Consider the following 12,518-nt stretch of genomic DNA (forward strand, 5'->3'; position numbering starts at 1 on the left):
TAGCTGATCAGCTTGGCGCGCGTGCTTTGATTCTGCTCCGTTCGTTCCTGCGCCGTGTTTTTTATAGGGCACCATCTTTCCTTTCAACCATGGACACTGGCGCCGCCTCTCCGTGTGTACGTGCCGCTGCCGGTGGTCATCGTTGGTGGCTTGGCGCCAATTTTCCAAGGCCACCACATTTGCCAGTCAACAGCTCGACGAGAATATGACATGCGGTGGCCCTTGTATTACTCTCTCCAGAGAGACCAATAATTGTCCGAGCACCAATAACACCGGATAGTCTGGTGTTACGGAGAAATGAACATCAAAGTATCTTCAGTGCTAAAACAAAAAATAGAAGCAATCACCAAATAGTCCGGTGATGGACTTAGAGAGCGTCAGAGTATTTTCTACAGACAGGAGATTTTTAGCGCCAAGTTTAATTATGTATATCAGATAATGGTGCTGAGTTTGTGAATACCAGAGAATGTGTTAGACCTTTTGTTGCAGATAGGTTGCAGAAGGGTGATTCGATGGATTGACACATGCCGGATTATCCGGTGATGGACATGAGATCACCGGAAGTTTTCATCGGATCTTTTCTTGCAGAAAGCAAAAATTTTCTAGAACAGATAGTGTTACACTCACCGGATAATCCGGTGCTCATGAGCAAAACACACCGGAACATCTGGTGTTCATATTTTCTATAGGATATGCTCTGAGTTAAAGTTTTTGATTTTGTGCTAACTTGGAGATGTTTTAGAGTGTGAAGAAATGTGTTTGCTTGTTTAAAGGTGTGCAGGTGACGGATGTAACTTGACGATCGACGACGGGTGATTGGGGCTAAGTGGGTGCTTAGTGCCGGATGATCAAGGAGGGTTGGACGGAGTCAAGGGTTATCCTAGCTATACATATGAAGGTCAAACAAAGCATGAAACGGATGATGAAGATGGTGTGTTGACTAAGTCAAGCGAAGGGGATGACAGTGCAAGTGACAAGACGGCCCGAGGGATCGGGAGCGGGAGAGACTTGCCGGTGGTCAAGATCATAAAACAGAGGACACGCGTCATCATCAGAGCGCTTGCTTTAGGTGGAAGCAAGAAGCGACTAGTCAAGCTTTGAGAAGCATGCTAGGATTTTACGGTTTGACCTCAAAACCGTAGGACGATTAGAGGAGTACGTGGCACGATCGTAAAGCTTGTGTCGATGCAAAGCCAAATCGTGAAGGCATCGAGGCCGTCCGATGAATGGAGAAGAAAATAGACTAAAATACCCTCAGCGGTGGGTAGAAATGTACTACAAGAGAGGGGTATTTTGGAAAAAAAGCTAGGAAACTTGGGGGTCAAGTTTCCTAGGCCTATAAATAGAGGACTAGAGCTATGGGAGAGGATGAACCAGCCATTTGAGCCCATTGTGGCACCCATATGAGATAATTGTGCTAGGGTTTTAGAGAAGAGGAGGATGAGTGCTTAACCTATGTAATAGGTGAGAGTTTTGAGAGAAAAATCTTTGTAATTCTTCTAAAATAGGGTTGACCTCTTTGAGTAATAAAGTTTATTTTGTTACATATGCTTGAATTCCCCTACTTCTAGTTTCTCTCTCTTGGTTCCCTTGCCTTGTGTGCAAGTTTTTTCTCTTCGGTGTTGATTTTTGTTTTTCTTTTTTGAGTTAGAATTTTAACACCTTGGTAGATTGTTCTTCTTGATGCTAAAGATATAAAATTCACATACATATGCATATGTGATAGAATCTTGAATTCTCTTGCCTTGATTTTTTTCACCCGGTGTTCATCTCTTGATCCTTGAGTAATCTTTTCTCAAGATTCAACCTTTGTGTGGGGATGAGTCATGGATTGGTTTGCTGTGAAACCTAGTATTCAATTCTAACCATGAGGCCTACTTTTTGTTGAATCTTCAAGTTTGGTTTTTAATCTTTCTCCGGAGTCTCCGGACTTTCTGGGTAGGTGTCTTGTGTTCTATTGTGATTCTCTTGTAGAGGTGCGTTGGGTGATCGAATAGGAGAAGGTCATCAATTTCATAAGAAATTTATTGAGGTGTCTATTCACCCCTCCTCTAGTCGTCACTCTCGATCCTACAATTGGTATCAGAGCCAGTTTGATCACTTGTTGCCTTTAACCGGCTTTGTGATCCGTATACGACATGGAGAGAAGTGGAAAGATTTTACTGTTTTATGACCGTGATTTTTTGTACTGAAAGGTACGCATGGAGGCTTATCTTATAAGCTAAAGAAGTGCAATATGGGAACTAGTTAATTCTAACTACGAGATCTCTACTGCTCGCAAGACTCAAGTTCAAATCGAACAGTATGAGGCCAACAATAAGGCTAGAAATCGGTCTCGAAAATCCCCTGTGTCAGAACATGGCATTGGTTTCTAGACCTGGTGGTGGTAATCAATTTGTAGCTAGCTCTTCTTGTGCTAACACTTCATCGAGTGGATTTACTTTGTCTTCATTGGTTTCTGTCATAGATGAGCAAGTGAACGCGCTGGATGATGAGGACCTTGTGCTGATTGTGAAGAAGTTCACCCGCTTCTACAACAATCACCGAGACCGGAGAAGGGGTGGTTCTCGTGCCTGTTTTGAGTGTGGTGACACTATCCACTTTAAGGCAGACTGCCCCAAGCTCAAGAAAAGGGAGGATCACGACCACGATTACAACAAGTACAAGAAGAAGAAGAAGCAGCCCTTCTTCAAAAGAACCATGACAAGATGGCCAAGAAGTCGGCCAAGACAGCTTCTAGGATGTTCGTGACAGCTCTCAGCGATATCGACACCTCTTCCAGCAAGGAGGAGAGCTTGGAGGAGGATGAATCGCAAGTAAAGAACAAGAAAAGGGCTGAGGACTTCAGTGGCCTCTGCTTCATGGCGATCGACAACAACGACTACAGCGATCCCGAGCTGGATCCTTCCGAGGTATTACCTTCCTACGATCAGCTTTTCATCCAAGTCAATACCTTGAATGATTCTCTCATTAGCCAGGATAGGTTATATAAGAAAGTTGTGCGTGAGTTGAAGGATCTTAGACCTAAGTATAAGTCTGTCTCTACTAAACTTGCATTGCTTAGGTCTAGGCCCAATGTTAAGGAGTGTGAGAGTTTCCTGATTGTTATGGTTGAATTTATCGAGCTTTGTAATGTACATGCTCAAGTCACCAGTCAGCTTGAGAGTGCCGAGAAGAAGCTCCTTGAGGAGGAGTCTAGTTCTACTCTCTTAGGTGCTTGTAAGAATTACTCTTTGCTTGCAAAGAATGTTGAACTGAAAGACAAGCGCCTGAAGGAGCTAGAGTCTAGATTGGAGAATGCTGGGAGTTCTAAATATGTGAAGCCAAATTGTTCCACCTGCACATCTTTTAGGACAAACTCAGCTGGGTTAAAGGGCAAGTTCAAAAGCTTTTGACTGAAAATGGGTAGTTCCTTTCTCTTGTGGAGAAGTGCTCAGAGGGCAAAGAAAAAATGAATTTGATCTTGTTTAAGACCAAGATGTATGCTCACAAGGCGGGTATGGCTCTTGGGTTGGGTTTTGAGAGGGTGGCATACCGTGGGAGAGTAAGACTGTGTTCAGCACACCTACTATCCTAGAAGCTGAGAAGTCCAAAATCAATACCACACTATAACCCATCAAGAAACTCATTCCTCAACTCATAAACAAGAAACCCGTACTACAACCCAAGAAAGCTCCACAGCCACATGTTTTACCTGCACGTGCTTTTACCACTTCAGGGTGGATGACCCAGTACTGGATTCCCAAGATATTTTTGACTAAACTCAGTACTGAGTCATCCACTTATTATTCTTCTCATATGTAGGTGGCAAGCGGGGGCTTGAAGAACAAGTAGCTCATTGACTTCGGTTGTTTACGTCACATGACCGAAGATTCATCATATTTCTCTAGCCTCACCCATGAAGCTACACAAGTACATCACATTCAGGGATGATCAGAAAGGAAGGGTGAAAGTTAAAGGTATGGTAAGGGTGAATGAGACGTTCACTCTCAAAGATGTAGCTTTGGTGGAGCATCTGGGATACAACCTTCTCTCTATATCTCTGTTGTTAGATGAGGACTTGGAAGTGAATTTCAAACGCGATACTTCTCAAGTTCTCGATTCTTCTGGCGCTTTGATTTGCAAGATTACTCAAGTTAGGAGAGTTTTTGGAGCTGATTTTTCTAAGTCTCTTGGTTCTTCTCGTTGTTTGCTTGCTCAACCTTTTTCTGTGCTCTAGATGTGGCATATGAGACTATGGCATATGAGTTTTGATTTGCTTGCTCGTTTGAGTGCCTTAGGCATGATCTGAGGATTGTTCAAGCTCAAGTTTGAGAAGAATCTTGTTTGTGCTCCTTGTCGGCATGGCAAGATAGTTGATGCCTCCACCCACCAGTCAATCTGGTGATGACTGAACGACCAGGAGAACTTCTCTATATGGATACTATTGGTCCTTCTTGGGTGTGTTCAACGGGTGGAAAGTGCAATGTTCTTGTCATTGTTGATGATTTCTCTCGCTACTATTAGGTCTTCTTTCTTGTGAGCAAGGATGAAGTGTTCTCACACTTTCGGAGCTTGGCTTTGAGATTGTTCAAGGAACTCCCTTGTCCATTGAAAGCAATTCGCAGTGATAATAGCACCGAGTTCAAGAACTATCTCTTTGATGCTTTCTGTCTTGAGTATGGCATTGAGCATCAGTTTTATGCCCTATGTGTTCCTCAACAGAATGACGTGGTTGAGAGAAAGAATAAGACTTTGGTTGAGATGGATAGGACGATGCTCGATGAGCATAGGACTCCTAGAAAGTTTTGGGCTGAGGCCATTAGCACAGCGTGCTATATCTCAAATCGGATTTTCTTGCGTTAGACCTTGAATTTGACTTCTTATGAGTTGCACTTTGCGAGGAAGCCGAAGGTTTCGTATTTGAGAGTTTTTGGGTGTCGGTGCTTCATCCTAAAGCGTGGCAATCTTGATAAGTTCGAGTCACGTTCTTCCGATTGTATTTTCTTGGGGTATTCTCTTCATACCCATGCTTATAGGGTTTACAATCTTGACACTAACACCACCATAGAATCATGTGATGTGACTTTTGATGAGTCAACCTCATATGCTAGTTATGTCCTTGAGTGTACAGGTGATCAGGAGATGAGCGAAAGCATCTTTGTAGATAGCGAACTTTCAGCTCTTAGTGATGATGAGGATGATCCACTACTTCCCTCGACCACACCTGCTCCAGAGCTGGCTTCTGCTTCTTCTACTCCAACAGAGGGTCCTGCAGCCTCTACTTCCACTTCAGCTGCTTTCGAATCTGCACCAGCAGTGTTTGAGGGGGAGGTACACTCACAGCGTGAGGCTCCTCAACACATTCAGTGGCGACACCCTCCACAGACGATGATCGGTGACATCAATGAGAGGGTAACAAGATCCAAATCTGTTTATCATGCTCATTTTACTGATTCTACATTCGTTGCTTCTTTTGAGACCCATGATGTTGGATATGCTTTATCTAATTCGAGTTATGTCGATGCCATACATGAAGAGCTTCAAAACTTTGAGAGAAACCAAATTTAGGTCCTTGTACAGTCACCCCATAATGTTCAAACTATAGGAACCAAATGGGTTTTTAAAAACAAACAAGGGGGATGGATTTGTAATAAGAAATAAGGCTAGACTAGTGGCTCAGGGTTTCACTCAGGTTGAGAGGATGGACTTTGGAGAGACCGTTGCACCCGTAGCTAGGCTAGAAGCCATTAGGATCCTTCTTGCATTCGCAGTATCTAAGGGTTTCAAGTTGTATCAAATGAATGTCAAGAGTGCTTTTCTAAATTGTTTCATTCAGGAAGAGGTCTATGTTAGGCAACCCTTGATTTTTGAGCACCCTAAATATCCACATAAAGTTTACAAGCTTAAAAAGGCTTTATATGGGCTTAAGCAGTAACCTAGAGCTTGGTATGATAGGCTTAGGTCTTTCTTACTATAGCATAGGTATGTGATAGGGTTAGTTGATAAAACTTTGTTCACTCTCAGGCATGACAATAATTTCTTACTTGTTCTGATATATGGAGATGATATCATTTTTTGTGGCTCTTCTCATGCACTTGTGGCCAAGTTTACAGAAACTATGAGCAGATAGTTCGAGATATCGATGATGGGCAAGCTCAACTTCTTTTTGGGCTACAAATCAAGCAATGCTAGTAAGGTACATTTGTCCACCAGACGCAGTATACCAAAGACTTGCTGAAGAAGTTCGACATGAGTGACGCGAAGCCCTTGGCGACACCGATGGCTACCTCGATTGTGCTTGATCCAGATGAAGGTGGCGAGGAGGTGAACCTATGGGAGTACAGGAGCATGATTAGCTCTCTCCTGTACTTGACAGTGATAAGATCCGACATCCACTTTGTCATTTGCTTGTGTGCTTGCTTCCAGGCTTCACCGAGGATGTCTCACCACCAAGCAGTGAAACGCATTCTGAGGTACCTCAAGCACACTCTCGAGTATGGGCTTTGGTTTTCTACTTTCTCTTTGCTTTCCCTTCGAGGTTTTCGGATGCATATTTTGCTGGTTGTAGAATTGACAGGAAAAGTATCTCTAGTACTTGTCACTTCTTGGATACTTCTCTTGTACGTTGGTTTTCTTACAAACAGTCTAACGTTGTGTAGTCTATTATTGAAGCTAAATATGTAGCTGCTGCTAGCTGTTGCTTACAGATTTTGTGGATGGTTGCTACTTTGAGGGATTTTGGGTTGAATTTTAGGAGTGTGCCACTTTTGTGTGACAACACCAGTGCCATAATCTTAGCCAACAACACAGTTCAATACTCAAGAACCAAACACATAGATGTGAGATTCCACTTTCTAAGTGACCACAATGAGAAGGGAGACGTTGAGTTGAGCTACATAGATACTCAATACCAGCTAGCCGATATATTCACCAAGCCTCTAGATGCTACAAGATTTGCCTATTTGAGAGGAAAGCTTGGTGTGTGCCATCCCTATGGTATTGTGTGAGGGGGAGTTGTCCTTTGTACATATTCTATCTTACTTTTGTTGCATTTAAATTATATTTTTTTATGTAAGATAATCATAGTAGTTGAGCTTTGACTTGTATGTCTTTAGCATTTTCGATTGCTAGACTTGAATTTGGACTAAGTAGAGTAGTTGTGTGGAGCAATCTTTTAATCTTAGGCTCTTCTTGATGCTTTGACATGATACATTTCAAGCAAGCTTGTTTTCTTTAAGATAAAATTTGGTAATTTTTTATGAATCATGTAGGCTATGAAATGCTACATTCTTGATCATCATGTTCGTAATTGCTTAGGCTTAGTCAATTCTTGTGTTAAGGCTAGTTTGATGAATATCTTACTCTATGTCTTCTTGGTTCAAGACAGTGGATTAGGGAACATTGCATTATATTTTATTTTTCTTAAATATTTAGGTCATGATAGAACCTTGGAGGAACATGTGTTTCTTGTGCCGCAAAGACATTACTTAACTTGATCTTGTGACCATTTTGATAACTTGTGCAAATTGAATAATTGAAAAAACAAGTCTCTTGTGCTAAAATGTGATCCAATACAGTTGTCTTGAAGCCTCAAGGTGTTTATCGTACCTAATCGCGCGACACTTTGCTTAGATAAGAGGCAACTTGTGAATAAAATGAAATTCAGAAAAATGTGCCTAACTGTTGAATCTTTTTAATCACTTGATTAATCTAAGTCTTGGTTTCATATGTGAGCATTTGCGAAACCTACTGTCATAAACACTTGTTTGCCTAGTTTGAGGTTGAAATTAGCTAGTTCTTAATGCTTGTATTGCCTCGGCACAAGTGGATGCTTATGTGGTGGTCACTTTGAAAATGATTCGGCTGTGTGAAATTAAATGCGCTAACCAATTCTTTGGGTTTAGCTTGTCAAGCTTCATGATCTTGTGTCACTGTCTCTTTTTTAGCCTCTATGCAATTGTACGCTCTACGTTCTACCTTCCGGAGCCCTTTGAAATTTCTAGCTCTCGCAAATGCTTTATGGTATACTTGTAAAAGCTCATTTAGGTTTGCATGTTCATAATGCTTTATCCTTTATGCTTTATCCTTGATGTTTGCATTGCCAAAGGGGAGAGCATATGCACAAAGATGAGAATATGCATAAATATGCTTCAAAGGAAGAAAAATGAGAATATTTGCGACAAACCTCAAAGAAAAATGAAAAATGTACATTCATCAAGGGGGGGGGGCATTTGTTTTTCAGTCATTGAGTTTTTCTTGCTCTTTTGAGATTTGTGGTTTTTCTTTGCCTCTCTTCGGCCTTTTACAATCTTTCTTATGACAAGTGACATGTTTCTTACTCTTTCTCGAGTTTTGGTCACTTGGACGTGCTTTAATTCTTCAAACCCAAATCTTTGTGTTTTGAGGGTTGTCAACACACTCATCAAGGGAGAGATTGAGAAACTAAGTTGAAATGTATCTTGGTTTGCATGTGATGAGTCATTGACAACATTGGATTTGAAATGATTTTTTTTTGGCATGAGCTTGTTTGTGTGTGATCTTGTTTATGGCTAACCAAAGTTTGAATTGGAGCAAACTATTTCAGAGTCCAGGAAATTATGCCTCACCGCAGCATCCGGTATGTGGGTTTTTGACCACACCGGATAGTCCAGTGTTACGGTGAAGTGAGCACCGGAGCATCTTTAGTGCTGAAGCAGAAATGGAAGCAAACACCAGATGGTCCGGTGATGGACTTAGAGAGCATCAAAGTATTTTCTACAAAAAGGAGATTTTTCGCGCCAAGTTTGATTATGTATGCCGGATAGTTTAGTGCTGAGTTTGTGAACACCAGAGAATGCGCCGGACCTTTTATTGTAGAGAGGTTGCAGAAGGGTGGTTTGTTGGATTGGCACATGTCGGATTATCCAGTGATGGACATGAGATCATCAGAAGTTTTCACCAGACCTTTTCTTGCAAAGAGCAAAAAAATTCTAGAACATATAGTGTTACACTCACTGGATGGTCCGGTGTTCAGGAGTAGAACACACCAGAACATCCGGTGTTCACATTTTCTGCAGGATGTGCTCTGAGTAGAATTTTTTAATTTTGTGTTAACCTGAAGATGTTTTGGAGTGTGGAGAAATATATTTTCTTGTTTCAAGGTGCGCAAGTGATGGATGCAACTTGGCGGTCGACGGTGGGTGATCGGGGCTAAGCGGATGCTTGATGCCGGACGATCAAAGAGGACCAAGTGGAGTTAAGGGTGATCCTAGCTGTACACATGAAGGTCAAGCAAAGCATGAAACGTAGGATGAAGATGGTATGTTGACAAAGTCAAGCGAAAAAGATGCTGGTGCAAGTGACAAGACGACGCGAGGGATCGAGAGTGGAAGAGACTTACCGACGGTTAAGATCACAAGACGGATGACACACATCATCATCAATGCACTTTCTTCAGGTGGAAGCAAGTGGCGGCTAGTCACGCTTTGAGAAGCATGCTAAGGTTTTGCGATTTGACCTCTAAACTGTGGGACAATTGGGGAAGTACGTAGCACCATCGTAAAGTTTGCGTCGAAGCGAAGCCAAGTCGTGAAGGTACCGAGGCCGTCTGATGAATGGAGAAGAAAATAAACCAAAATACCTTCAGTGGTAAGTAGGACTGTACTGCAAGAGAGGGGTATTTTGGGAAAAAGCTAGAGGAGTGGGGCTATGGGAGAGAATGAACCAGCCATTTGAGCCTCTTGTGCCACCCATATGAGAGCATTGTGCTAGGATTTTAGATAAGAGGAGAATGAGTGCTTAGCCTATGTAATAGATGAGAGTTTTGAGAGAAAAATATTTATAATCCTCCTAAAATAGGGTTGACCTCTTTGAGTAATAAAGTTTATTTTGTTACATATGCTTGAATTCCCCTCTTTCTAGTTTCCCTCTCTTAGTTCCCTTGCCTTGTGTGAGTTTTTTCTCTTCGGTGTTGATTTTCGTTTTTCTTTTTTAGCTGAAATTTTAACACCTTAGGAGATTGTTTTTCTTGATGCTAAAGGTATAAAGTTCATATACATATGCATATGTGATAGGATCTTTAATTCTCTTGCCTTTGGACCATCATCGTAGAGATCTTCTTCACCCGGTGTTCATCTCTTAATCCTTGAGTGATATTTCCTCAAGATTCAACATTTGTATGGGGATGAGTCATGAATTGATTTGTTGTGGAACCTAATTGTCGATTCTAATTATGAGACCCACTTTTTATTGAATCTTAAAGTTTGGTTTTTGATTTTTCTCTGGAGTCTTCGGACTTTCTAGGTACGTATAGTTTTTTCGCTGCGTATTTGTGTTGTGTTCTATTATGATTCTCTTATAAAGTACACTGGGTGATCAAATAGTAGAAGACTATTAATTTCACAAAAAAATTATTAAAATATCTATTCACCTATTTGAGTCATCACTCTTGCTACAAAATCTTAAAGAGCATGCATGTACAAGAAAATCAAAGGCATCGTTTGCATGTTCCTATCGAAGTGGACTTGTGCGGCTGTGCGCACATGCATCTTTCTCCGGATAGTCAAATAATTGTGAGGAAATATTGGAAGGAAAAGTCACGAGCGACAACTGGCGAGTACATAAGGTCTAGCCGATCTTCGTCTTGGCGTGGAGGAAATCATTGCTCTGCTCCTCTCCTCCACAAAAACTGGCCATCTCATTTGCATGGATTCCACGCGTGCCCTATCCTCTTTCTCGTCAGGATCATTCGAATTCCATCATGCCACTCTCTCCGCATAACCTGTGATGATGGTCCTGAATCCTGATCTGTGAGAAAATTACGAACTCCATATGTGATCGAGGCAGACATCGAGACTCACAACCACTACATGCGCACGTGACACTTACACAATAACAGTGTGTTCTCTATCATATACCTACACATATTATCACTGAAAACACTCGCATATTTGTAAAACTAGCTAAACCAGCTGCGGAACTATGTTGTGGCCAACGTGGGCGGCGGCCCCTTAGCCCAACAAAAAATTTGCAATCAACACTTAGTATCCAGTTGAATATGAGCCATTTTTGTCCCTTTTTCTGGACTTTGTCCCCTGCTTTGGCCTAGTTAACTTCACGGGTCCATGCTGGAATTTAGCCTAAGCTCCGCCACTATGTTACACCTGAGAACTAGGATTTAAATCTCAATGGGTGGAGTCGTATCGAGTGGTTGTTGCGTTTCCAGTGTAGATCAAACAGAACACGAAACAAAAACAAAAAAACAGTGGCAATATTTGTCCAATATCCAAAGCCTTTCCACCTTATTTATTTTCATGAAAGATACTCTAACGTCTCCACTACATGTAAAAATAAGAACAAATACACCTTCTGAATTCAAATGTAAGTCGTTTTAGGATTTGGGTTTGTCAAACTTTCTAGTTTTGACCATTATATATAAATAATTATATAGATTGAGAACATAAGTTTGGTATTACTAGATCCATCATTAAAAATAATTTTACAATATATTGTTTTTATTTGAAATGACATCTTTTCATAGAAACCACAAGAAAGAGTGTCGGATCACATCAATGTCCTAAACGACTAATGTTTCGAATTAGATGGAACGGCTAACATTCCTATCTTGTTTGGGGAGGCAAAGAAAACAGCAGGATTTGTTATGTAAAAAAATGTTTGGGTTTGTTTTGTTGTATGCTATCGAGGGCGAGTACACTGGACGATTGGGGGGTTTGCCTTGTACGCCACCTTGTAAGCTATTGAGTGAGATGTCACCAACACGGTTAGACAGTGACAACGACATAATTAAATATTCATTTGGCTCAATGTAGAACATGTTTAGTGAAATGTAGATGAATGACATATTTAGTATTCTTGCAATGTTGTATGCTTAGTGTAGAAATGGATGCCGGTGCTGTAGGATTTAGGCATGTTCAGGAAATGGTTCATATATGCTTGAAGTAGAAATTCAGCAATGTTACTTTCTTTCTATTGTTTTGTTGTGCTGTTCAGTATTGACCTGTGATGACGAGGCAAATTAAGATACATTTGGATGCAGTGGCATGCTTTTTTTTGCGTGTGCCACTTCTGAGTCTAGCTATTCTGGTTGTTATATTGTGATAATACGTTGCCTTGTTCTGAGGCCCATGGTGCATTGCCAGTGATGAAGAAGCCTGATTATACCATTTTTGGCATATGAATTAGGCTAAATCTGAGGCACTTCTTATTTCTACAAATTGTGCTAAGGGTAGTTAGACTTGACATGTTACCATTGTGTGATGCTTGAAAATCAGGGTGATAATATGAGGCCCATATTGGCAAATGATGATTATTGCTACTCCCATCGTTCTTTTTTATTTGTCCTATTATTTTGCAATTCCCTTTTGTATTAACTTTACTTACAAGCTATGTTTACCTTGCAAAAAAATAGTTTACTACCATCACTATTCCATCATAGCATCCTCTTTATTGCATGCCTTAATTCACTAAAAAGTATCCCTTAACATGCAGGGTTTTGCACTGCCGTCGCCTCCATCAATGGATGAACCTTCAGTTAGAAG

The sequence above is a fragment of the Phragmites australis genome, chromosome 6, assembly GCF_958298935.1.
Source record: "Phragmites australis chromosome 6, lpPhrAust1.1, whole genome shotgun sequence".
Classification (NCBI taxonomy): Eukaryota; Viridiplantae; Streptophyta; class Magnoliopsida; order Poales; family Poaceae; genus Phragmites; species Phragmites australis.